Source organism: Chiloscyllium plagiosum, unplaced genomic scaffold, assembly GCF_037043375.1.
Source record: "Chiloscyllium plagiosum isolate Xiang-an unplaced genomic scaffold, Cpla_swu_hap1 HiC_scaffold_32, whole genome shotgun sequence".
Taxonomy (NCBI): domain Eukaryota; kingdom Metazoa; phylum Chordata; class Chondrichthyes; order Orectolobiformes; family Hemiscylliidae; genus Chiloscyllium; species Chiloscyllium plagiosum.
The window spans coordinates 25,584,340-25,611,054 of record NW_028270170.1 but is presented as its reverse complement, the minus strand read 5'-3'; the positions used below and the strand labels follow the sequence as shown (position 1 = coordinate 25,611,054).

General features: G+C 40.6%; 1 long non-coding RNA gene across 3 annotated transcripts in view; it reads right to left on the bottom strand.

The window, feature by feature from the left end:
- LOC122539940 (uncharacterized) overlaps positions 1–26,715 on the bottom strand; it is a 68,830-nt gene that overhangs the window by 5,881 nt on the left and 36,234 nt on the right. Inside the window, exons 5-6 of one of the 3 annotated variants that reach the window (XR_015752503.1) lie at positions 16,923–16,980; positions 14,093–14,227 (exon numbers count right to left, since the gene is read on the bottom strand). The exons of 1 other annotated variant lie outside the window; for it this stretch is intronic. This is a non-coding gene — a long non-coding RNA (uncharacterized LOC122539940). The remainder of the gene's footprint in view (positions 1–14,092; positions 14,228–16,922; positions 16,981–26,715) is intronic. One more of the 3 variants, XR_015752501.1, reaches the window with a different exon arrangement.

Sequence of the window (26,715 nt, the reverse complement as noted above, 5' to 3'; positions counted from 1 at the left end):
TAGAGATAAATCAGGGGTACAGTTACACATCAATATATACCCTTGTATACCCTTGAGTTTAGAAGACTGAGAGAGGATCTGATTGAGACATATAAGATTATGAAATGATTGGACACTCTGGCAGCAGGAAACATGTATCCGCTGATGGGTGAGTGCTGAACCAGAGGACACAGCTTAAAAATATGGGGTAGACCATTTAGGACAGAGATGAGGAGAAACTTCTTCACCCAGAGAGTGGTGGCTGTGTGGAATGCTCTGCCCCAGAGGGCAGTGGAGGCCCAGTCTCTGAATTCATTTAAGAAAGAGTTGGATAGAGCTCTCAAAGATAGTGGAATCAAGGGTTATGGAGATAAGGCAGGAAGAGGATACTGATTAGGAATGATCAGCCATGATCATATTGAATGGCAGTGCAGGCTAGAAGGGCTGAATGGCCTACTCCTGCACCTATTGTCTATTGTCTATCAGTCAGGCCGACCTTTCCAAGTTGTTCAGGGGCCATTATTGCGGTAGGGAAGTTAGTTGTGGGGACTGAAGGCAGCATGCTGAGTTGCAGGGGGACAAAAATACACGTGGAGACAATAATGCATCAGAGGACATTGGAGAGTTACTGTGACAGACGGGGCCATGGCGGGGCTGAGGTGGCCATCAGTCAACATCAACCAGGGGTGGGGGGGGGGGGCTGGTGCAGCACTAGTGGCCAAGGGCTCAGGGATAATGAATTGAAAGATGTATACAGGAACATTTGGAAGTCTAGGATCAGTGTACCATATAATCTTTACATACTGTGTTCTGCACAAATGGAGCAAAGGACAGATATGATGGATGCTGATGAACTGACAGAGAGGCAGCAGTGTTCTGACAAGGAAAATCAGGGCATTAAAAAGGACATATATCACTTCCACCATGATAGAGTATTACAGTATGTGGCACAACAAAGCAGTCAGGACTTAATTGATATCCAATTCCAATAGATCTGAAGTGGATGAAGTGATCACTCATTGACTGTAAATCTACTGCTGCTCAAAAGGAAAACAGACACTGCTTATTTCCAGAACCAATTGTGGGTTTTATCGCTTTATTTTTTTCCCTTCTCTTTCTCTTCTATTCATTAAAAAAGTAATATGTTTAACTCAAGTTGATAGGGTTGTTAAGAAGGCATATGATGTGTTGGTGTTTATTGATGGGGGGATTGAGTTTCAGAGGCACAACATCATGCTTCAGCTGTACAAGACACTGGTAAAGCCCCACCTGGAGTATTGCGTGCAGTTCTGGTCACCGCATTATAGGAAGGATGTGGAAGCTTTGGAAAGGGTTCAGAGGAGATTTACTAGGATATTGTCTGATATGGAAGGAAGGCCTTATGAGGAAAGTCTAAGGCTGTTTTCACTGGAGAGAAGAAGGTTGACTTAATCGAGACTTATAAGATGATCAGAGGGTTAGATAGGGTGGACAGTGAGAGCCTTTTTCCTCAGATGGTGAAGGCTAACATGAGGGGACATAGCTTTAAATTGAGGGGTGATAGATTTAGGGCAGATATCAGGGTAGTTTATTTTCTCAGAATAGTAGGGGCGTAGAACTGCCTGCCTGCAACAGTAGTAGACTCACCGACATTAAGACCATTTAAATGGGCATTGGACATATGGATAATAATGGAATGGCGTAGGTTAGATGGGCATCAGATAAATTTCACAGGTCGGCAAAACATCGAGGGCCGAAAGGCCTGTACTGTGCTGTTATGTTCTGTTCTAACTGTTTGAAAATTTTCGAACATGTGATGCTACACTGGGGGCAAAGGCTTTGGACAGGGTTGTTATGTGGTATGCCACTAAGTATGTTGTTTGATTCTTGTTGTTGCAGTTACTACGACAGTTAGTTAGACAAGTGATGATGTAAAGTAACAATATATTTACAAAGGTGGGCTTCTATTTCCAATGAAGTGTCATCTGTACAATTCGTGGACTCTCCAAAGCTCTTCATTTTAATTTCCCTTACCAGTGTTTGTACTGTGAAGGACTAATTCTGGCTGACAGTGATTGAGCTGGTTTAGAGTTGAGATTTAAATATGGCATCACAATGGGAATCCCAGTAGGTCCCAGCACTGGTAACTGTTTCCGTCATTAATAATTTCAAGAAAGCGTGGTGTCAGAGATGTCGTACACGCATAATGAGGTGAGCAGCGGACAGTCGTGAGAAATAACTCGTTCCAAGTCAGGGAGTGAAACTCTCCAAGAAACTCCCCGAAATTGAAACTTGGCCAATTTTTTTCATTAAATGGGATCCACAATATTTTTGTTTCAGACAATTGAATAATGTGGCTTCAATCAACATAAAGAAAATAAATGTAAACTGAGAATTCAGACAATCTCATTAGCAAGGTCATCATTGTATGAGACTAACAGGCAGTACAAGCTATAGAGAAAATTGATGGATTCAAAAAATGGAATGGAAATTCTAGTTATTCAAGAAGTTGTTGTTTTTTTCTTTTTTTGTAAATAATATGTAGCTATATCTCACTAGTAAAAAGGTCATTAATTGAATAGGCACTCTAGGTTTGATAGTTATCTCACTGCAATGTGTTACTGTACTGTTATAATTCAGCAGTCTGACTTTTGCTAGTATTTGACTCTAGCAGGCCTAGTTTCACACATTTCATTTATTAAACTTTTTACTTTCCATCATCCCAATTTTATTTTTAAAAGTTCTGATTTCACAGACTTGGTTGTACCTTCCTCCAGTTCCTCAAGATTTTTGAATGAAGAATGAATGGGTGAAATGTTCCCAATACTTGGATGGGGAATGCAGAGTGGCAAGAAATGTGGCAAAACATGGCAAGATTGGAAAACTCTGAATCATGACATTGAGAAAAAGAGTTCCAATTTTTCTCTTAAAGTTTAAACAGCAATTTCTGAATTTCACTAATATCATGATTGTAACTACGCCAGCCAGCTAGACCACGTAGAATATGATCTCCCTGATTTGGAGTGTTAATCTGGTCCAATCAGGGAGCCCTGGCTGACATAGAAATATTAATACTGATACTCTGGAACCTGGCTTTGTATGAGACAATATTGTAGTCAAGGACCATTCATGTGTAAGTAAAGGGTGACTTGGTGATGGGATACCGGCCTCTGTGGAGTTATCTCCACTAATAATGGTAATCTTTGTCATTATTGGCTAAACTTACCTTATTTCTCAGCAGCTTGCAATTCTCACCTCCTCTCCCAAGAAACTAGATGGTGACAAGGGCTGACTTGGTTACCTGGTGGGTGCTACTTGTTTCTACAGGTCTGCATTTTAATGTCCCTTCACCAATATATGTCCTTGAATGGTCCATGGACAATGTTCCTTTCTCATTCTTCATCCGCTGATGTTAGCATCAGCAAGCCATTAGTCTCACATTCTCATGGCTGATCTCAGACAAACTCCAAATGCATCTTCACCTTTTAGTACTTGATTCACAGCCATCTCATACATTGAGCCAGGATGCAACTTAAAGTTATTAGCTTCATTTCTGAGCACTCACTCACTTTGCAAATAGATTTTTAAAAAGAGGGCAGGAAGGGTCAATGGTTGTGGAGGTGAGTGAGAGTCATGGAATGGAAATGCTGCATGCTGGTAATCCAGAAGCATTTGTGATGTTTCTGTGAATTGACAGAGGTAGACAGTGTGTGAGGTAAAAAAAGAGAAGGTGGTGGTACATATAGTCATAGAGATGTAAAGCATGGAAACAGATCCTTCAGTCCAACCCATCCATGCCAACCAGATATCCCAGCCCAATCTAGTCCCACCTGCCAGCACCCAGCCCATATCCCTCCAAACCCTTCCTATTCATATACCCATCCAGATGCCTCTTAAATGTTGCAATTGTACCAGCTTCCACCACTTCCTCTGGTAGCTCATTCCATACACATACCACCCTCTGTGTGAAAATGTTGCCACGTCTCTTTTAGATCTTTCCCCACTTACCCTAAATCTATGCCCTCTAGTTCTGGACTCCCCGAACCCAGGGAAAAGACTTTGCCTATTTACCGTATCCATGCCCCTCATAATTTTGTAAACCTCTATAAGGTCACCTCACAGCCTTCGGCGCTCCAGGAAAAACAGCCCTAGCCTGTTCTGCCTCTCCCCATAGCTCAAATCCTCCAGCCCTGGCAACATCCTTGTCAACCTTTTATGAACCCTTTCAAGTTTCACAATATCTTTCTGATAGGAAGGAGACCAGAATTGCACGCAATATTCCAAAAGTGGCCTGACCAATGTCCTGTACAGGCACAACATGATCTCTCGACTCCTGTACTCAATACTCTGACCAATAATGGAAAGCATACCAAGCGCCTTCTTCACTGTCCTATCTACCTGTGACTCCACTTTCAAGGAACTATGAACTTGCCCTCCAAGGTCTCTTTGTTCAGCAACACTCCCTAGGACCTTACCATTAAGTGTATAAGTCCTGCTGAGATTTGCTTTCCCAAAATGCAGCACCTCGCATTTATCTGAATTAAACTCCATCTGCTCCACTTCTCAGCCCATTGGCTGATTGGTCAAGATCCTGTTGTAATCTGAGGTAACCCTTTTTGCTGTCCACTACACTTCCAATTTTGGTGTCATCTGCAAACTTACTAACTGTAATTCTTATGCTCGAATCCAAATCATTTATGTAAATGACAAAAGGTAGAGGACCCAGCACCGAGCCTTGTGGCACTCCACTGGTCACAGGTCTCCAGTCTGAAAACAACCCTTCACCACCACTTTCTGTCTTCTATCTTTGAGCCAGTTCTGTATCCAAATGGCTAGTTCTCCCTGTATTCCATGAGATCTAACCTTGCTAATCAGTGTCTCATCGGGAACCTTGTCAAACGCCTTACTGAAGTCCATATAGATAACATCAGTCCTCCTTGTTACTTCTTCAAAAAACTCAATCAAGTTTGTGAGACATGATTTCCCACGCACAAAGCCAGGTTGACTATCCCTAATCAGTCTTTGCCTTTCCAAATACATGTACATCCTGTCCCTCAGGATTCCGTCCAACAACTTGCCCACTACCGAGATCAGGCTCATTGGTCTATAGTTCCCTGGCCTGTCCTTACCACCTTTCTTAAACAGTGGCACCACGTTAGCCAACCTCCAGTCTTCTGGCACCTCACCTTGTAGAGCTGCACATTCCATCTGACCGTGGAGACAGTACAGGCCTGGGCTACTACATGCTATGTTTGCTCTCATCACCTGCCAGGTGGAGGATAGCCTTCTTCTTGATCATCCCATCCAGTGGGACACCCCAGTCCCTACCTAAAAAGTGGGATGGCAGCTTCTCTTTGAAATGTTTCGGTTTCCTAAGATGACAATGTGAGAGGTAGTTTCTGGCTTGCAGCACCTGAAGTAAATACTATTCCAGTGGCTTGTATGCCAGAAGGTCCCAGCAGGAATGGGAATTTCCCCTCTTCTGCCATATGATTGCAGAGAAGGATGCCATACAGATCAATTGTATAATTAATGAGATGAGGAGCAAAAGATAGTGTAAGAAACATCACTGTGAGCACTAAAAGGACACTGCTGAAACTCCAAAAACAACTCAGCCCAAAAATGGGAAAACGCAGCTCAATAATCATTCCATTGAATCTGTGGAAAATACAAATGCGAACAAAATAAATGTAAAACGTGTCTACTAAAGACAAGCGCTTGCACAAATCGGACTGTGTTGAAATAACATAGGAGTGGCATATATTTTGGTTGGAAAATCCATCAGATTTAGCCCAGCTATGCAGTTATCATTCTTTTTTGAAGGTGAGGTAAATCTGCATATCATTCACAAAACATGATTGACAAAAAGTTCCTGCCATTCTCATTGCCTCGCAGACAATTGGAGAAGCAAGCTTATATAGTTTTGTGCAAATTTGTTGAACACAATATTAGCAAGTAACAGTATGAGAAAAGCATGGGGCAATAGCCAGATTGCTTAAATGTATTGTACAAAGAAGTTGGCACTTAAATGGGTTAAGTAACTCATTAGATAAACCCCGTCCACTTGGATATAATGAATTGTTCCTGAGAGGAGTTTTTGGTTCCAGTTATCCTATTCTAATGATTCATGTAACTAACAGTAGTGTAGGTACTCTGAAGTCTAGTCTGACATGTCAGAAGTTGGTATCATGTAACTCAAACATGATGTAACTAGTTATTATGTATTATTTAAGAAAATTAGTCTGTTTATCAAGATTGAGCCCCTCCAGTGGGGGCATCCAGTGGGGCATTCTTTCCCATTGGATATGAGCAATTTATAGTCATAACAATAAGAGGGATTGGTGACAATGAATCTACTCAAGATTTCTTAGATATTTCTATTGAACATGACCACAAGATCTGACACCAGGGCGGATTTTGTCACATATACTAATGTAGCCTAAAGGAATAAGAAAGAATGAACAAGTATGACTAAAGAAAAAACAATATCAAAGTAAAGTAAATGTCCAGATTACAGAGGAGGAAGTGCTGGATGTCTTGAAACGTTTAAAAGTGGATAAATCCCCAGGACCTGACGCGAAATCTGTGGGAAGCTAGAGAAGTGATTGCTGGGCCTCTTGCTGAGATATTTGTATCATTGATAGTCACAGGTGAGGTGCCGGAAGACTGGAGGTTGGCTAACGTGGTGCCAATGTTTAAGAAGGGCAGTAAAGATAAGCCAGGGAACTATAGACCAGTGGGCCTGACCTCGGTGATGGGCAAGTTGTTGGAGGGAATCCTGAGGGACAGGATGTACATGCATTTGGAAAGGCAAGGACTGATTAGGGATAGTCAACATGGCTTTGTGCGTGGGAAATCATGTCTCACAAACTTGATTGAATTTTTTGAAGAAGTAACAAAGAGGATTGATGAGGGCAGAGCGGTAGATGTGATCTATATGGACTTCAGTAAGGCGTTCGACAAGGTTCCCCATGGGAGACTGATTAGCAAGGTTAGATCTCACGGAATACAGGGAGAACTAGCCATTTGGATACAGAACTGGCTCAAAGGTAGAGGACAGAGGGTGGTGGTGGAGGGTTGTTTTTCAGACTGGAGGCCCGTGACCAGTGGAGTGCCACAAGAATTGATGCTTGGCCCTCTACGCTTTGTCATTTACATAAATGATTTGGAATCGAGCATAAGAGGTGCAGTTAGTAAGTTTGCAGATGACACCAAAATTGGAGGTGTCGTGGACAGTGAAGAGGGTTACCTCAGATTACAACAGGATCTTGACCAGATGGGCCAATGGGCAGATAGAGTTTAATTCAGATAAATGCGAGGTGCTGCATTTTGGAAAAGCAAATCTTAGCAGGACTTATACACTTAATGGTAAGGTCCTAGGGAGTGTTGCTGAACAAAGAGACCTTGGAGTGCAGGTTCATAGCCCTTGAAAGTGAAGTCGCAGATAGATAGGATAGTGAAGAAGGTGTTTGGTATGCTTTCCTTTATTGGTCAGAGTATTGAGTACAGGAGTTGAGAGGTCATGTTACGGCTGTACAGGACATTGGTTAGGCCACAGTTGGAATATTGCGTGCAATTCTGGTCTCCTTCCTATCAGAAAGATGTTATGAAACTTGAAAGGGTTCAGAAAAGATTTACAAGGATGTTGCCAGGGTTGGAGGATCTGAGCTACAGGGAGAGGCAGAACAGGCTGGGGCTGTTTTCTCTGGAGCGTCAGAGGCTGAGGGGTAACCTTATAGAGGTTTACAAAATTATGAGGGGCATGGATAGGTTAAATAGACAAAGTCTTTTCCCTGGGGTCGGGGAGTCCAGAACAAGAGGGCATAGGTTTAGGTTGAGAGGGGAAAGATATAAAAGAGACCTAAGGGGCAACGTTTTCACACAGAGGGTGGTACATGTATGGGATGAGCTGCCAGAGGATGTGGTGGAGGCTGGTACAATTGCAACATTTAAGAGGCATTTGGATGGGTATATGAATAGGAAGGGTTTGGAGGGATATGGCCTGGTGCTGGCAGGTGGGACTAGATTGGGTTGGGATATCTGGTCGGCATGGACGGGTTGGACCGAAGGGTCTGTTTCCATGCCATACATCTCTATGGCTCTATGACTCTACTAAACCATGGCTCAATTAGTATTGAATATATTAATATTCAATATAACATTTTGATTCTACCAAGAAGTGCCACGAACTTGAACCTACAGTACTTGAAAGTGATGATACACTCAGGCACATCTGATTGTGGCCGACATTGAAAAGAATAATCAGTGATCCAGAAGTCTTCTTAGGCTGTTGCTGCTTAGAGTTTATGTTTGTCAAATCTCCAGTTGACTTTCTGAACATATGGCTGAAGAAAATTCATTGAAACAGATTGGATGAGAATTGAATCACTGATCTGCAGCCAACCATGAGACAGCCAGCTTTTAGAAATAAATGTCAGCAATCTACAGTAGAAAATCAGTTAAACAAATGGTATCCAATGTTAATTAAAAACGGTCAACACAATTTGGTACTTTTGGATTTTTGTCAGTATTTTGTGCTCAAGTATGTGTTCCACATGTTGCTGTTAAAAATAAACACATGGTGTTGTCTAATTCTGAATCTGTGAGTGTGGCCCTTGAGCAATTTGTTACGTAGAATGTGGCAATCAACCAAATGTTAATGAATGTCCTTTGCTCTCGATGAATCAAAACCCTCTTGGTATTCTACATAAAACTCTCACAGATTTTACTACTTTTTTCAGACCTTCTGTTGGTCACAATTCATTTTCATGAATAAGTTTTACATTCAAACCTTGAGTTTGCATTACACATTGTGGTAATACCTAAATATACAGTTGATTTAGTAAGTTTGTTATAGCAATGTCATGTATTCATTCTTTCTGTATGCTTCAGATCACCTCTTTTACTAAGGGACTTAACCTTTCAAAACAGTCAGCTCTTTGTGTCTTACAGATATGCAGTATGGAAACAGATGTGTTGTTCTAACTTATCCATTCTGAGAAGGTATCCTAAATAAATTAGGTTCCCATTGCCAGCTTTTGGCCCATATTCCTTATTCCTCTAAACCCTTCCCATTCATATTCCCATCCAGATGCCTTTTAAATGCTGCAATTGTACCAGCCCCCACCACTTCCTATGGCAGTTCATTCCATACACGTACCACCCTTGGCATGAAAACGTTGCCCCTTTGATTCCTTTTAAATCTTTCCCCTTTCGCCTTAAACCTATACCCTCTAATTTTGGACTCCCCCGCTCCAGAGAAAAGACTTTGTCTATTTATCCTATCCATGCCCCTCATGATTTTGTAAACTTCTATAAGGTCACCCCTCAGCCTCCGACACGCCAGGGAAAACAGTCTATTCAGCCTCTCCTTATAATGTAAACCCTCTAACACTGGCAACATCCTTGTAGATCTTTTCTGCATCTTTTCAAGTTTCATAGTGGCACAGTGGTTAGCACTGCTGCCTCACAGCACCAGAGACCTGGGTTCAATTCCCACCTCAGGCAAATGTCTGTGTGGAGTTTGCACATTCTCCCCGTGTCTGCGTGGGTTTCCTCCGGGTGCTCCAGTTTTCTCCCATAGTCCAAAAATGTGCAGGTTAGGTGAATTGGCCATGCTAAATTGCCCGTAGTATTAGGTGGAGGGGAATGGGTCTGGGTAGGTTGCTCTTCGGAGAGTCAGTGTGGACTTGTTGGATCGAAGGGCCTGTTTCCACACTATAAGTAATCTAAAAATATCCTTTCTAAAGCTGGAAGACCAGAACTGCACAGAATATTCCAACAGTGGCCTAACTAATGTCCTGTACAGCTGCAACATGACCTCCAAACGTCTATACTCATTCTTCTCAGTAGTAAAAGGCTATTGAATGGTACATGATCTGGCAAAATAAGTTGTTGAGGAAAGATATTATGTGACAGCATCACTGAAAAAGTAGAATTTCACTCAAAAAAGAATAGCAGTTGAAAATCTTTTATGTTCCGAAATGATACTTGTACCGTATATTGCATTATTTGTCTACCATGTTTAGAAAAGAGAACTAAACTCACAGGAAGAAAAGGATTAATTATCCATCGGATTCTCTATGCCCATCGACGTTTATAAGGTACTTGATGTGAATTTTAATTGGCCTTTGAACTCCAGGGGAATAGTACTGCAAAATGACTCTGATCCCAAAATTAATCAAAGAATTTAGAAATATTCATCCATCCACATCTCCACTATTCCATCCTGACCTGCTGCAATCCAAATCATACAGCACACGTGCTCTGGAAATACAAGTATACTTGTTTGGAGTGAAATCTGTGATCAAGTACTTCATACCCTTATAAGAAACAATATTATTGAGTGAAGATGATAGTGCTTAAGTCAAATGTGGAACGACTGCAGTTAACGTCAGCAGTACTTGTATCTTGTTTTAATGAATTTTAGAAAGATACTGAAAAGTCTGTGTTTATTGGGTGAATTATTAAAGGTCCATTTCCACTTTGCAACAGGAATGTCAAGTCAATTGAGTCTGAGAAGAGTTTTAACACTTGATTTATACTGCTTTTCAAAACCAGATCCAATGCTGAAATCAGTTAAATCCTTTTGAATTCTTATAACCATGCTTTTTGTAACTGTTGTTACAAATTAGGAAAATGTTGAATTGTTTCACATTATCAATCGGTTTAATAATTCAGTAGTAAAACTTTAATGTCACATTCAATGAGATATGTAGGCTCCTTCCTTCCAGTCTGCATTTTAATCTAAACTGCAAAGAACCAAAGGCAAACATTTCCAAAAGCTTACCGTGTCTTTCAGGAAAATTTCTACAGAAAATTGATGATAAGCAGCTGAATAAATCATTTACATGTTACTCTGGATGAAATGCTTTTATCTACGAACATCCAGGTTTTTGTTTCTGCTGTCAACTGGAGTTTCACTTCCCACTACTTTTTTGTGATCTCTAATAATTTTCCTTTGCTAAACCCCTGGTTACACACAAATTTTAATGTTGAAGGAGAAAGGAACACCATTCCATAACTTAATTAATGTGTAACTCAACCCTTAGGTGAAGACTTTTCTTCACTTTCCCAACCAGTAAGATATTGGTTAGCGCCAGACAAAGAGGCAAATTTAGGCAAGGGAGGCTTACTGCTGCTTCATCAAGCTATTTCTCCAATTTCCATCCTTCATCCATTTCCCTTCCATTTGCACCTGATCCTACCATTTCACAGGTCCATAAGGTGTAGATTAGGTTTGGTCTGATATAATGGTGGGAATGACCCCAGAAACAACAAATGATAGTGTCGTAGAGATATACAGCATGGAAACAGACCCTTCAGTCCAACTCATCCATGCCAACCAGATATCCTAAATTAATTTCATTGTATTTGCCAGCAATTGGCCCGTATCCCTCTAAACCCTTTCTGTTCATGTACCCATCCAGATGTCTTTTAGATATTGTAATTCTACCAGTCTCCATCACTTCCTCTGGCAGCTCATTCCATACATGCACCATCCTTTCTGTGAAAAAGGTACCCTTTAGGTCCCTTTTAAATCTTTCCCCCCTCACCCTAAACCTATGCCCTCCAGTTCTGGACTTTTCCTACCCCAAGGGAAAAATTTTGTCCATTTTCTCGATCCATGCCCCTCGTGATTTTATAAACCTCTATTAGGTCAACCCTCAGCCTCCGACAATCAGGGAAAAAAACAGTCCCAGCTTGTTCAACCTCTCCCTATTGTTCAAACTCTCCAACCCTGGAAACATCCTTGTAAGTCTTTTCTGAACTCTTCCAAATTTAATAGCATTTTTCCAATAGCAGGGAGGCCAGAATTGCACACAATGTTCCAAAGGTGGCCTAACCAATGTCCTGTACAGTTGCTGATCTAATTGATATCACCTCCTTTAGTTTTCCTTATCTACTGGAGGACTTAGTCTTAGCTGAGGTTTTGATGAATGACTTGTTTGATTTGTTTGGAGTTTATATGATTCTTTAAGTTGCCTACCAGTACAGTGGGGACAGTATCTCTGTCACACCACCTGTAATGGCCATGGGACCATTTCAGTCATCCTTCTGACTGCCAGAAATCCTGCAGCAGGTGAGATCAGAGAAACCCATGATAATCTAGTCTCAGGAGAAAGTGAGGACTGCAGATGCTGGAGATCAGAGCTGAAAAATGTGTTGCTGGAAAAGTGCAGCAGGTCAGGCAGCATCCAAGGAGCAGGAGAATCGACGTTTTGGGCATAAGCCCTTCTTCAGATGCTGCCTGACCTGCTGCGCTTTTCCAGCAACACATAATCTAGTCTCAGGCCAGTTACTGAAGTAGGGAATTAGACGGTAATATTTTTGTTGAGAAGAGGTTTATTCACAGAATGCAGGATTATATATGCTTGTATTTTAGCTACCAAACCACATCTTATACTATTTTGAATAAACTCAGTTAAAACCAAATCAAACCATATTTAAAAGTGTCAACCTCTTAAACAATGATTTAAATAAGTTTAACTCACAGATTAAGCTTACAAAATTTAAATTAAAATTTGGCTAGGGAAATGGTGGTGAGAATGTCTCTTTATAAATGTTCTATGTACTTAATTAGTCAATGACTTCAGTTATTTAACTTAACACTACAACTAGCATATCTTTAACAGCTTATTCTGTCTGGGATGCAATTCATTGAATGCCTTTCCACCAACAAGCTCAAAACTTTGTTAAGACATGTACTGAATCGGCAAAACTGTTACAAATTTTGACAATATTACAACCTGTCTACACTTCTGCAAGTCGATGATATGTTAAATTATTAGAATATGCACCTGTCAGAGAAATTAATGTAATGGATCGTTACAGAAGATAAATTGGAATGATTTCACTCAATTCATTCAGTGGTGATCTGGAGTTTTGAACACTGCTGCATGTGTTCCATATGGCATATACTGGAAAATAACCACAGTGGTGGTTGCATTAAAGCATCCTCCACACTGATAAGAAGGGGATAAAGTAAGTACTGAAAATAGGAATTAAGCACATCAACATTTAGAATTATGTTGGTATTTTGGGTGTAGACTGTCAGCTATGCTCTTTGTTTTCTATAGTACAATGATCAAATATTAGATCTCTTCTGTAGAACTGGTATTTAAGCCACGACTGTCCATCTGTGCACCAGGAGAGACTGGTCATGTAATTAGCCAGCATCCGATGTACATTATAGTTGCTGAATCAGACTGTTGACAGTAAGTGACAGGCTCCAGCTATCCCTCATTAGCCAGCAGCTGACTTTTGTCACAGACCATGATGCAGTTCAAACAGTAAGATATTTCTGGTAGCTGATAATCTGCAGTAAAATGGAAATATTAATTTCTTCACGATATCAAAATAAGTCCTTTGATATAATCAGAGCAGTTTCTGCCATTCTAGTTCAACTTTGTGCCCATGATTTTTCTTTCATTGTTTCATTCCAGTATGCTGTAGAGGACCTACATGCAATAACAACTGGAATAATAAGTGTTTGAGATGTGTAGCAATGCCAGAATATGAGGCATTGCAGGTTACACTCAATGTTGTTCTGTAAATGTAGCAATGTCTTTTTTTTTGTTCACAAAGCTTTTCATTGCAATATTTATGCCCAGTCACTCTTTGATTTTTGCGTATACCTCCTCAAGTGTACATCTTAACAATTGCAAATGTTGATTATTTGCAGGTATGAACGACTGAATAGAACTTTTAGTGCATATATGGAGCCCCTCTAAACTTTAAGAAAGAATGCCAAATAATGTACATAACTGAGGCAGAAATAAAGCATGCTTTAAGTGACTTGAAACAATAAGATGGGAGTTAATGTGCAAATAAAACGGGCACAGTATGGCAAGGCACTCAGGGACAGGATTTGACAATGTATGGAAATCCCAGAAATATATTAAGTGCGTCTGTCAGTGGTTTTTGACTCAGCTATCATTTTGCTTCTGAGTTTTGCATAAAACCAATTGAAGCATACACAATGTGGGCTCACTTGATGCAGGCCCTATTCTGGTATTTATAGAAACAACCTTAACATGCAAAATGAAACAGCTGGATTTGACTATCAGCCAACTGGAAGTGGTTCTGTGTGGTTAAGATGAGCCTAGGATGCACTGTACTTCACAAATGCCACCTTGGATATGTTGCTGAGGAGGCCGAGGAACGTGCTTTTCCTGAGAAGCAGGGAGACAACTTCTACAACTGAGACCAGAAAAGCCTGGTTGAAGATTGCAGAGGAGGTTCACAGCAGAAGTATGGACTCACATTCCTGGATTCAAATGGAGAAATATTACATTTTATTTACCCAAAATGGGAAAGAAATGTCAATACCATAATACATATACTTACATCCTGCTGTACACATCTCCCATCCTCTCACCCTATCTTCTAACAACTACACCACTCCATTGCTTCTCTCATCCTTTTACTTACAGGTGCATCCATCTACCTTTTTTCTCACATCCCCATCTAATCAGCTCCATGTTTACTTACTGTCTTCCATTTGTTATGCCATTCCTCTCCATTATAGTATCCTCACCAATGACACTTAATCTGTCAGATAAGCAAATGGCATAAAATGCACAGAATATCAGAGAGGGGGAAAGAATGAAGAAATCTCCCACAGATCACAGATTAACAATTGCAGAGGAGGAAGCACAGAAGATCAGATGTCTTGGCTGTGGAAGATGGAGGCAGTAGCCACAAACTTTAATAAATGCCACATCATCAAAGAAAACACATTCATCTATATCATAACTTGCAACATTCTCACTGTGCCAATGATGAGTCATGTCTGTTATCTCCCAGATGGCTTTCATGCATAGTGTAGAGTAATAAGTTGTGGCAGAGACAAGTCCTCAAAGAAGCATAGTCCTTTTGAAGCAGCAATGTCTCAATGTTTCAGAAATACTCAGATATTCACACTGAGATAAAACCTTCCTCAGGGGTATTTGATTTTCCACCTGGTGACTCATACTTTCACAACTTACTACTGATTCATGAGGGGTGAATTGGCTCCCTCCTTTCAAGTTCGCCAGTTAGCTGGAAGAAGATTTATATTCTTTTTAGCACAAGATTAACCCTCCTGCTAATTAAAATGTAGTTAGCTAATGTCATTTTTATTAGTAAGGAGCCATCACAGTGAAAGGAAGAGTAATTCTATTATCTACTAACTCCAAGAAAAAGAATAAAGATACAACATCAAGCCTACATGTAGATACAAAGGGATGGTGTCAAGTACAAAAGGAAATGAAAAGGAAGGTACAGTTTTCCATCTTTAGAGTTTTATTAAGGTAAACAGTTTTAACCCAAGACCATGATTGTTTAATTGATGACTGAAATCCACATCAGTAGGAAATATTTAATTGTCTTTTTAGATTAGATTACCTACAGTGCGAAAACAGGACCTTTGGCCCAACCAACCCTCCGAAGAGCAACCCACCCAGAACCATTTCCCTCTGACTAATGCACCTAGCACTATGGACAATTCACCTGACCTGCACATCTTTGGACTGTAGGAGGAAACTCACACGGGGAGAATGTGCAAATTCCACACAGACAGTCGCCCGAGGCTGGGATCAAACCTGGGACCCTGGTGCTGTGAGGCAGCAGTGCTAACCGCTGTGCCACCATTCTTGGTGCACTGAGGTTTTTTTTCAATCAGAAGCTAAAACTGAAATTGCTGGAAAATCTGGTAACACCTGTGGAGAAATCAAAGTTAATGTTTTGGGTCCAGTGACTTGGGAGAATTGCAAACTGTGAAGAGAAACTGTAGACCTTCTAAAGGACATAGACAAGTTGGTGGAGTGGACAGATGGAGTTCAGTGTTTAGAAGTGTAAGGTACTGAAGTTTGGTAGCAAGAGCATTGAAAGATATTGCAAAATAGCAGGTACAATTTTAAAAGAAGTGCAGAGACAGATGGATTTGGATGTATATTGGCATAGATCACTAAAGGTAGCAGAGTAGGTGAAGAGAGCAATTAATGAAGCATACAATACTTATGACTTTAATAAAGGGGCATGGTATACAAGAGCAACAAAGTGATATTGAACTTGTGTAAGTTACTTTTTAAACCTCAGCTGAAGTATTGTGTACAGTTTTGGGTGCTAAGTGATACAAAGAATATAAATGCATTCATAACAATACAGAAGCAATTTGCAAAAATGATTCCAGAGATAAGAAATTCAGTTATGAGATTGAAGAAGTTGGGACTGTTCTCCTTGGAGAGAAAAATGCTAAGAGGAAATCTGATACAGGTTTTCAAGAAAATAAATGGTCTGGATTTCTAAAGGCATCAAAAACCAGAGGGCACAGATTTAAATGATTTCTGCAAGAAATGCAAATGGTAGGTGAGAGTATATAGGTAAGTGTCATGAAGACAGGTTCAATTGAAGTATTCAAGAGCATACTGGATAAAAATTTGGATAAAAATAACATTGCAGGACCATGGAGGGAGAGCACAAGACTGGTAGTCAGTGATGATTCTTACTTGAAGAGCTGGTGCAGATGTGATGGACTGTATGGCACTATAACGTTGTGATTCTGTACAACTCCATCCTTCACTATTACAATGACAATCTGACCATGAGAATATCTGAGTTATTGTTTCTAAACTTGATATTGTAGGTGATGTCGTTCATCTCCAACATGTGAAACTTAACATGCAAGTGTACATCAAAACTGGAGATGAGGGTTTCATCATGTCTGATCTAGTTTGTGTCTTTTAATAAAAATGTTAATTTGACGTCGGATGATTTCGTTTATTCCATGTTAACTTCACAAAATTTAGCTAACTCTGACTGCTGTGATCATCTTACATTAGTGTGTGTTCCTTTCCAAAAGCATTTTGGTCCATGAAAGTCCCAGGTCTCTCAATCAGATAATGGGATTCAAAAATCAATTATTCACACTTCATCACCATTATGACAAAGTCAACAAGAGTGAATGCTGACACCAGTAGTACCTGCATCACTGGGTAGAATCCTCTCCAATCTCTGCTCAGCTGGACATAGATCTTGTACCTGAAAAGTTGGGATAATAATCAGAATCGTTGAGCAGCCCCAGACAAACTACAGTACACTGACAGGCTTTTGCTATGGAGCGATTGGAAGAGAGCACACCAAGCATGAGGTGGGAGATATTGTAGGCCACTGGGATGTTACCTTCTCTCATTGACAGAATGGTCAGTGTCATAGGCAGTCATGCATTTCAATTATGTGAAATGTCGGAGGAAGTGATGCAGGCTGGTACAGTTACAACATGTGAAAGGCAACTGGTTGGGCATATGAATAGGAAGGGTTGAGAGGGATATGGGCCAAGTGCTGTAAATAGGACTAGGTTAGGTTAGGACATCTGGTCGGCATGTTGGATCACAGGGCCTGTTTCTGTACTGTGCATGTCTATGACTCTGTGACTATAGTGCAACATGTCTGCCACCTGAAATATATTGGCACATGCATTAGCCTTTGTCTGATGGCATCACACAGACCTGCATCAAAATAATTTTCAACACAATGGTGGCACTGAAGTGTGAAGCTGGGCCATATCAAAAAAAATCTTCTCACCCACAGCCTGCCTGTCAGTTAGTTGCCTTTGTGTTGCTATGTCTAACCCTACCCATGCCAAACTGTGGATAGCATATCATTGGCAGAATTCCCATGGATTCGAAAGCCAAAGAATATTCTGAGCTATTATTGGAGAAGGCTGCCTCTACCTCTTCTGAAATCATGAGTGGTTTTATGTGCCTCTATCAAGTAGGTGTTTGGTGGAAAGGCAGCCATAAAATAGGACAGTTGTCCAGTCCACTGTATTTCCACTCACTGCTAAGCTCACTCCAATAGCACAGTAATACATTGGGTGGGTAGACACTGCAGTTGTCAGCCTACCCACCATTCGTAACTAACTCCCTTTGATCAATTGAAAAGATCTCATCTCTTTGCATCTAGGTCAATGTCTCACTACTGCACAATACAACCCACAATCAATCTGAAGTGTCTGGCTGGTGAATATTTACTGTCATAGAGTCATTGAGATGTACAGCATGGAAACAGACCCTTTTGTCCAATGTGTCCATGCCAACCAGATATCCCAATCTAATCCAGTCCGATTTACCACCATTTGGCCCATATCCCTCTAAACCCTTCACATTCATGTACCCATCCAGATGCCTTTTAAATGTTGTAATTGTACCAGCCTCTGCCACTTCCTCTGGCAGTCCATTCCATACACAGACCACCCTCTGCATGAAAATATTGCCCCTCAGGTCTCTTTTATATCTTTCCCTTCTTACCCTAAACCTATGCCCTCTAGTGTTGGTTTCCCTTATCCTAAGGAAAAGACTTTGACTATTCACCCTATCCATGCCCCTCATGACTTTAAAACCTCCCTAAGGTCACCCCTCAACCTCCAACACTCCAGGAAAAATCATCCCAGCCTATTCAACCTCTCCTTATAACTCAAATCCTCCAACCCTGGTGACATCCTTGTAAATCTTCTCTGAACCCTTTCAAGTTTCACGACTTCCTTCCAATAAGAAGGAGACCAGAATTGCACACAATATTCCAAAAGTGGCCTGACCAATGTCCTGTACAGCCACAACATGACCTCCCAACCCCTGTGCTCAATACTCTGACCAATAAAGGAAAACATACCAAACGCCTTCTTCACTACCCTATCTATCTGTGACTCTACTTTCAAGGAGCTATGAGCCTACATTCCAAGGTCTCTTTGTTCAGCAACACTCCCTCGCACCTTACCATTAAGTGTATGAGTCATGCTAAGATTTGCTTTCCCAAAAAAAGCACCTCGCATTTATCAAAATTAAACTCCATCTGCCACTCCTCAGCCCATTTGCCCATCTGATCAAGATCCCATTGTAATCAGAAGTAACTTTCTTCGCTGTCCAGTGCACATCCAATTTTGGTGTCATCTGCAAATTTACTAACTATAATTCTTATACTCACATCCAAATCATTTATATAAATGATGAAAAGTAGTGGACCCAGCACCAATCCTTGTGGCACGCTACTGGTCACAGGCTTAAGGACAACTCTGAATCTGTCCCGTTTCCTGAAATGTTTTCAGCATGACAAGGGCCCAGTCAATCACACCATAATTAATGGCTAAATATCCAGTCACAGTCTTTAGGCATTCATTATGGCATGTACTGCAAGGCTTCAGTTACTAAATTTCTAATGGGTGCCATGAGATAAGCTTATAGTGGAGATCCTTTGTCACTTTGTTCACAGTACTTATGTTTCCTTCCAGATCTAAAGAGATCGAAGAACATGAACTACTGCAAAACAAACCATCATGGTAGCTAACTAAGAACTCATGCGTGCCAGCTCAAACTTGTTTCATGGCTAGTTCTACATTGAATAACAGTTAACAAATATTCCTGGTTCCTCTGAGACTGTTCAAATTATGACGAGTATGCAGTTGATGCCACCCTGTATTGGTGAGAAGACTTCCAGACATATAGAGCTGAGAACTTGCAACATGGCTGGCAAAGGTTCCATAGTTGATGAACTGGCAAACAAAAACTGTTAGTCACCTGTCCTATGGACAGGATCACACTGGAAGATCTGCAGACTGTAGTGATTGTAACAAGGTCAGCCAGGCAGACATCATAGAATAAGAGTACTTTGATTGGGGCTGTTAATCTGGTCCAATCAGGAAGCCCAAACTGACAAATAAAAGCAAGAGTGTCTTTGATCACACAGCACTGCCCTTTGATGTGAAGGGCAGTGCTTCTCACTGGCCACCCGGGTGTTTTCCTATCTACGTGGTGGTGAAAATTGAATAAAGATTTGTGCACTTTGTGTCTCTCACTGTGTCTCACAGCTGCACACACACACCATGGGTGCTGGGGAAAAAATAAGCACTACCGCAGTTAGGCAGTAGTGTGGGGGGGGGGGGGGGGGGAGAGAAAAATAAAAATAAAAATAAGAAAATATATATATAACCAGGAAAAAAAAATAAACAGGAGCCTCTTCCTGAGGAAAAAAAGCAAGAGTGTCAGACATCATCTTCACTTGGAAAGTCTTGACACTGATCCAGCTTTTCAGAACCAGCTCTTAATGTGCAAATAAAGGAAGACCTGGTGACAGGATACCAGCCTCTGGAGTTACTTCAGTAGCAATGGGAGATAAGCACAATCCTGAAGAAATTCGCTCGTCAAAGTTATCTTTGAGTTAGGGTAATCATTTCTGGCATCATGCCATTATTTCGGAAGCTTGGCTCCTTCAATCCTACTGTCCTGCCAGTAAGCATGCTTTACTTTTTCCAGGCAAATGACATTGGGACAGAAGCAAAGCAATGAGTAATTCTCCTGACAGCTTGTGGATCTGGACCGTTTTCAGTTATTAGAACCTAAGTTTCCCTGAGGGATCAGATACAAAAGTCTTCCAAGAGTGAATGGATTTAGTTAAGGAAGATTATGACCCCAAACCTCCTCTAATTCTGAAATGCTATTAGTTTAACTCAGCAAATTGAGAACCAAGGAATCTATATCAGGATTTTTGACTAGGTTAGGATGATTAGCAGAGGGGTGAGACATTGTTTTAACCCTTAATGAGATGCTGACAGACCGTTGGATATGTGAAATTAATGATGTAACCATGTAAAAACACCTAACAGCTGAAGCCCAATTGGACTCAAACAGGCACTACAACTGTGATTTAAGATTTGTAGGTCAGTTTGAGGTTCAAGTTGTAAGTTTGCTTGCTGAGCTGGCAGGTTTGTTTTCAGTTGTTTTGTCACCATGCTATGAAAATCAGTGAGCCTCCGGTGAAGTGCTGCTGTTCTGTCCTGCTTTCTATTTTTGTGTCTTGGTCTCTGAAAGTGTGATATCATTTCCTGTTGTTTTTCTCAGAGGTTGGTAAATGGGGTCCAAATCGATGTGTTGATTGATGGAGTTCCAGTTTGACTGCCAGGCTCCAGGAATTCTCGTACGTGTCTCTATTTAGTTAGTCCTAGGATGGATGTGTTGTCCCAGTCAAAGTGGTGCCTTTCTTCGTCTGTCTGTATGCATGCTAGTGGTAGTGGGTGACTAGTTGGTGTTTGTGTCTCCAGGTGGCTAGCTTTCTGCCTATTGTCCGATGTGGTGTTTGTTACAGTTCTTGCAAAATGTTTTGTAAATTACGTTTGTTTTGCTGATTGTTGGTATAGGGTCTTTTAGATTCATCAGTAGCTGTTTCAATGTGTTGGTAGATTTGTGGGCTACCATGATGTCAGACTATTCAGACCCTTTGGCATCAGTGATATAATGTGGACAATGGGACCTAATGGGAAGGATTAATTGCCATGGGATCTTAGCAAGTAAAGGAATGAGCCAATAAGAAATCCAGTCATGTAAATCAAGTAAGTGGAATCCACTAGTGATGACTATGTTTATGTCCTTGGGCAGTTAGTGAGTGAGGGTCATGTGACAATCCATTTGGGTGTTCAAACAGCTGAATTGCCTGTAGACCAAAGCAGGAAGAATTCAATACAAAACAAGCAAGATCTCCTTGTACATCTCACTCTCTGTCTCTCACTCTTCACCCAGTTCTACACATTTGGCACTTGTCTATCTGCTGATTTGATTACCTATGAGCTGTAAGCAAAGAATGTAATTAATCAACTTAGCAGTTGCTGTCACTGGAAGGAGAGAGAAATAACACATTAATATTTTCACTATGTCGCGTCAAACCCAGAAAGACCACTGAGTTCAGTCTGATGCCACACACATACACTCACTGATTTAGACAGTTTAGGAGAATAGTCCAAGAATGGCTGATGAAATTCAATGTGAGCAAATGTGAGGTCTTGCACTTTGGAAAAAAGAACACAGGCATGGACTATTTTATGAACAGTGAGAAAATTCATGAAGCCAAAGTACAAAAGAATCTGGGAGTGTTAGTACAGGATTCTCTAAAGTTTGACTTGCAGGTTGAGTCCGTGGTTAAGAAAGCAAATGTAATGTTGTCATTTATTTCAATAGGGTTGGAATGTAAAAGCAGTGAGGTGCTACTAAGACTTTATAAAGCTCTGGTTAGGTCCCATTTAGAATACTGTGTCCAGTTTTGAGCCCCACACCTCAGGAAGGACATACTGGCACTGGAGCATGTCCAGTGAAGATTCACACGGATGATCCCTGGAATGGTAGGTCTAACATTTAATGAATGGCTGAGGATCCTGGGATTGTATTCTTTCGAGTTCTAAAGGTTGAGGGGAAATCTAATAGAAACCTACAAGATAATGCATGGCTTAGAAAGGATGGATGCTGGGAAATTGTTTCCATCAGGCGGCAATACTAGGACTCATGGGCACAGCCTTAGAATTAGAGTGGGTCAATTTAGAATGGAATTTCTTCAGCCAGAGAGTGGTGGGCCTGTGCAATTCACTGTCACGGACTGCAGTGGAGGCCGGGACATTAAATGTCTTCAAGGCAGAGATTGATAAATTCTTAATCTTGCAAAGAATTAAGGGATGCGGGGAGTGTGCAGGTAAGTGGCGTTGAAATGCCCATCAGCCATGATTGAATGGTGGAGTGAACTCAATGGGCTGAATGGCCTTACTTCCACACCTATTTCTTATGGTATTATGGTCTTAAGTCACCAACCCTCAAGATCCATAAATGGCTATGACTTTATTGGACTTGAAATTCCTTAATCTATCTTTCATGCTGTAATCTATTTGTGGAAGTGTGAACTTCAGTCAGATTGGGTTAAGTACTATAAATACAGTTCTCTTTTCAAAAATTCATGGGGGCCTGTCTGTGTATGTCTTTCACAGTCATGGCCTACAGACAATTAAAAAAGGGAGGTAGTGGCACTTCTACACTCATTTCTTTTTGATTCTTTAAACTTCAACTCAGTTGACCCCAACCTCACCCAGGTGGTTCAAATCCATATCATAGTTATAAATCAACAGGTCACTGGTTCCAACATGGTTCAAATGAAGTCAATGCAAAGGAAATGGAACACATTTCACCCGCATCAATCTTTGAGCCACACATTTACCTCTCTAACCTTATTTACCCTATGCCAACTTGACATAGCCTGGATAGTAATCCAGACTTAGTTCCCTTTTTGGATCTGCTTTTCAATTTAGCTCTGAGCTGCTCAGCAGAACCTGTTTCCTAGTGCTATCTATGAGTAGCACTATCTCGTTGGTACCTGCAAGAACCATGACAATTGATCCTTCCCCTACAAGTTCCTCTCCCAGCCCCCAAGTGCTGTCCTGGATATTGGCACTCGATATTGGGAAGGAACATAGTTTTTGCAATTCTGTATCTCATTCAGGTCTGCCATTGGTCCTTCTGCTTCTCTGCAATGATCCTCACTTCATCCAATTCTTTCAGTGAAACTGACTGCCAGTCACAGGGTTCTGTTCCATAGCATAACAATCAAGACTAAAGGTATCTGAAACATATAGTTTCATTTCTGTAGCTTGTAACTTTTGTATTTTTAGTTACAGTATTCAAGCTTATTAGACAGTTACTTGCTCCGTATAATGCTTACTAAGTTATCAATTGAAATAAACAAGTTCTGTCAAACTTAAGTCAATTGAATCAATAATTTTTCTTAGGAATGCATTTGGTATTTTTGGGCCTCCTCCATTGCCACAATGAACCCACTGCAAATTGGAGGATCTTCTGCCTGGGCAGGCTACAGGCTGGAGGACTCAACATTGAATTCTTCAATTTCAAATAACCTCCCTTCCCATCACTTGACTCCCTTCCCAGCCCCACTCCCTCCCTTCCACTGCTCCCAGCTACCAACCGGACTCATCCTTCCCATTGACTAACCAGGTCGTACCCTCTACCTGTCTTCACTTATCCCCACCTCATCATCCTGCCCCCCACCCCGACACCCTTTATCTGCAGCTCCCCCTACACCCACTCCCAGTCCTGAAGAAGAGTTACACCCAAAATGTCGAATTCTCCACCTCCTGATGCTGCCTGGCCTGCTGTCTTCCAGCCTCCAGCTGGTGTATTCTGGCCTCACAGCAATAAATCCTGCAGGAAGTCAATGTTTTGTCATCTCTTTGTTGCTTTACTACCAATGCTTTTACATATTTCCTTTCATTTTACAAGCTTTGAAACTGCAAGATAGCAATACTGCATCACTTTTTCTTGTTTGGATTATATGTTTTATCAATATTCCATTAAATTAATCAAAATTGTGCATAGACAATATTGGATCATTTTCTTCTATTAAAGCTTCAAATGCTGTGAAATAACAATGAGGTAGCTCTGTACTGTTTATTGTGTGACTGCCTACCTTTTGCAGTCAAAATGATGGCTTCCTGTCTTGTGTGACACAAATGGTGGTTTTCCTCCCTTTTGTCGCCATTATAAAGGTTTCAGATTCTTTGTAAGCAAAATGGACATTCTCCTGGGCTTTCTTTACAGCCTAAAACACCATGCTTCTGTAACATTTCAATAAAGTTTTATGATTGCAGATTATATTACTCTTACATTAAAATATTGTTTTGAATTATTAATGTTCCATTCTTGATATGTCATTGGAGTTTTCTAATTATTGCCTTCTGTATCTTTTAAGTTGTCCTTTTGTCACTTTAAATCTTTCTCCTGACATTTTCAGTGTTATTGCCTCAGTACAAGTTAACACCATGGTCCTTAACATTGCTACTCTAGCCACACCTCATTCTACACACTTGCTATACCAGCAACACTCATTGTAAACAGCAAGTTCTGCTTCTTTGACTTCACATTTTTCTGGCTAGGTCCTTTGCACCATTACTGTTTCATTCCTGTGCTTAAGAGGGAGTTTAACTTTATGCACAAAGCTCCAAAAACATTACTTCCCAGCTAAACCCCAAATCAGGAATGTCCCTACAGATTCCTTTACTCTAAGAACTCTGACTACCATGTGTGACCAATTTTTTAAGTTCTCATTAGCTCACACTGCTTGTCCTGTACTTTTTACCAGGTCTGAAGTGAATGTTTTAGTCTGGAGTGTTATCTCTCCCATGAGTTCTGCTGACTGCTTGTCTGTTCAAACTCTTGCAGTGCTGACTGTTTGAGTATTCTGACAGCCGTAAGGTATTTCAAGTTATAAATTCACTTTTCTTCTGACCTTTTTTTCCTCCTAGGTCCAAAAGACTGACCATTTTTATTGTCTAGTATTTCAGCAATGAAGTTGAGTATTGATGATCATACTTTATGCACTGTGGAACTAACCACCACCTAATAGTTGTGGTAGAGTGTTGGCACCAATCTTCTTTCTATACTGGCTCTGATTCACAGTGATAGAGGATAAAACGCAATTGAGTCTTAATGAGAAGAGATATTTGTCTTATCATTATGGTTTATTGCATGACAGCAATTGATGCAAGTTACATTGTCTCTTGATCATCTTAGTTATGCCTAACTAGCCAATGATGACACCTGTCTCCATCAGGATCTCAAACTATACTGCACCTTTGCAGAGATGCAAAGAAGAGATCAGGTTGGGTGGAGCTTCAGGCATTCTCCAATATTAACCCTTTCAGAATAATAATTTAACGTATCATGAAATCACAATTAGATGAATACTCACGTTAGCAAATGAATATCTCGGATTTATGTTTATCAACATTCCTTCCTAATTGAGCCTTTGAGTCTGTGATTTCCCCATTTGCGTCTCACATTATTATTATTAATACTTTCTAAGGCCTGAATCTCTGAGCTAGTATTGAAATGTGGTACTTCCTTACAAAGGGCTGATGTTACATAACCATTGATTCTGGGGCGACAGAACAAGATATATATATGTATTTATTCAAACCCATAAAATACAACTAGCTGAGGATTCACAGGCAGAACAAATTTGGTGAGAACAATTGCTGAGCTGTGACACAACCACACCACCCTTCAGCCACACTTTCCCAGTTGGAGGAATTCCAGTTCATTCACATTTTCCCATTTATATTCCCAATTAGTGTCAGCGTTTAGACTCTCTCATTATGAACTTGGCAACGTTCAATCTGTCAGATTTTGCATTTGGCAAACCACCTGAACAGAAGGGATCTTTCCAGCCAGCATTTATCTAAAGGAAATGAGGCCTCCTACCACTGGCTTTCCTGTTTGGAAGTTGGCCAGTTGGTCAATTTGATTGACTGAATTAAATTGGAAACTAAATTCAATTGCACTACATTTAAAATGACCGTGAGACTCTATCACTAAACAAGACATTTAATTCCTCTGGATTTCTGAACTTTACCCTCCTCGGCAACACTCCCTACCTGTTTTCTTGCCTTCCCATAGGTATCAGAGATACTTTACTTGTTAACACTTCCCGTATTTTCTAGATGCTGTACCATTTATGGAATTCACTTGTACCTAAAAAAATGTTGTAGCCTTTTCCTCCTGCCACCTGTAAGAATCAGCAAGTTCTTGTCAATGATGCAAACTGCTTACAATATTTCTGTGGATGTTAACATGACTGGATGACCCGCTGCCAAAACATTTTATTGATACAATTTACATGTCAATTATTTGATTAACAAGTAATCCACCAACCTTTTGCAGTTGTGTTCTAACCCCACAGATGTAGACCAGTTGTAATGTGTGCATCCTCAGAAAGTATATGTTCCTCTGAATGCATCCAAAATGTAAGTGAAAATAAATTCTCATGTGGTGTGCAATCAGAGCACGAAGAAAACGTTCATATTTAAAAAAACAACATGAAGACTGTCTTGTCTTTAAAAAAAAAGAAAAGGAAGCACTTTATACAAAAGGAACCAATTCCTCCGCCTTTTTGTATTCT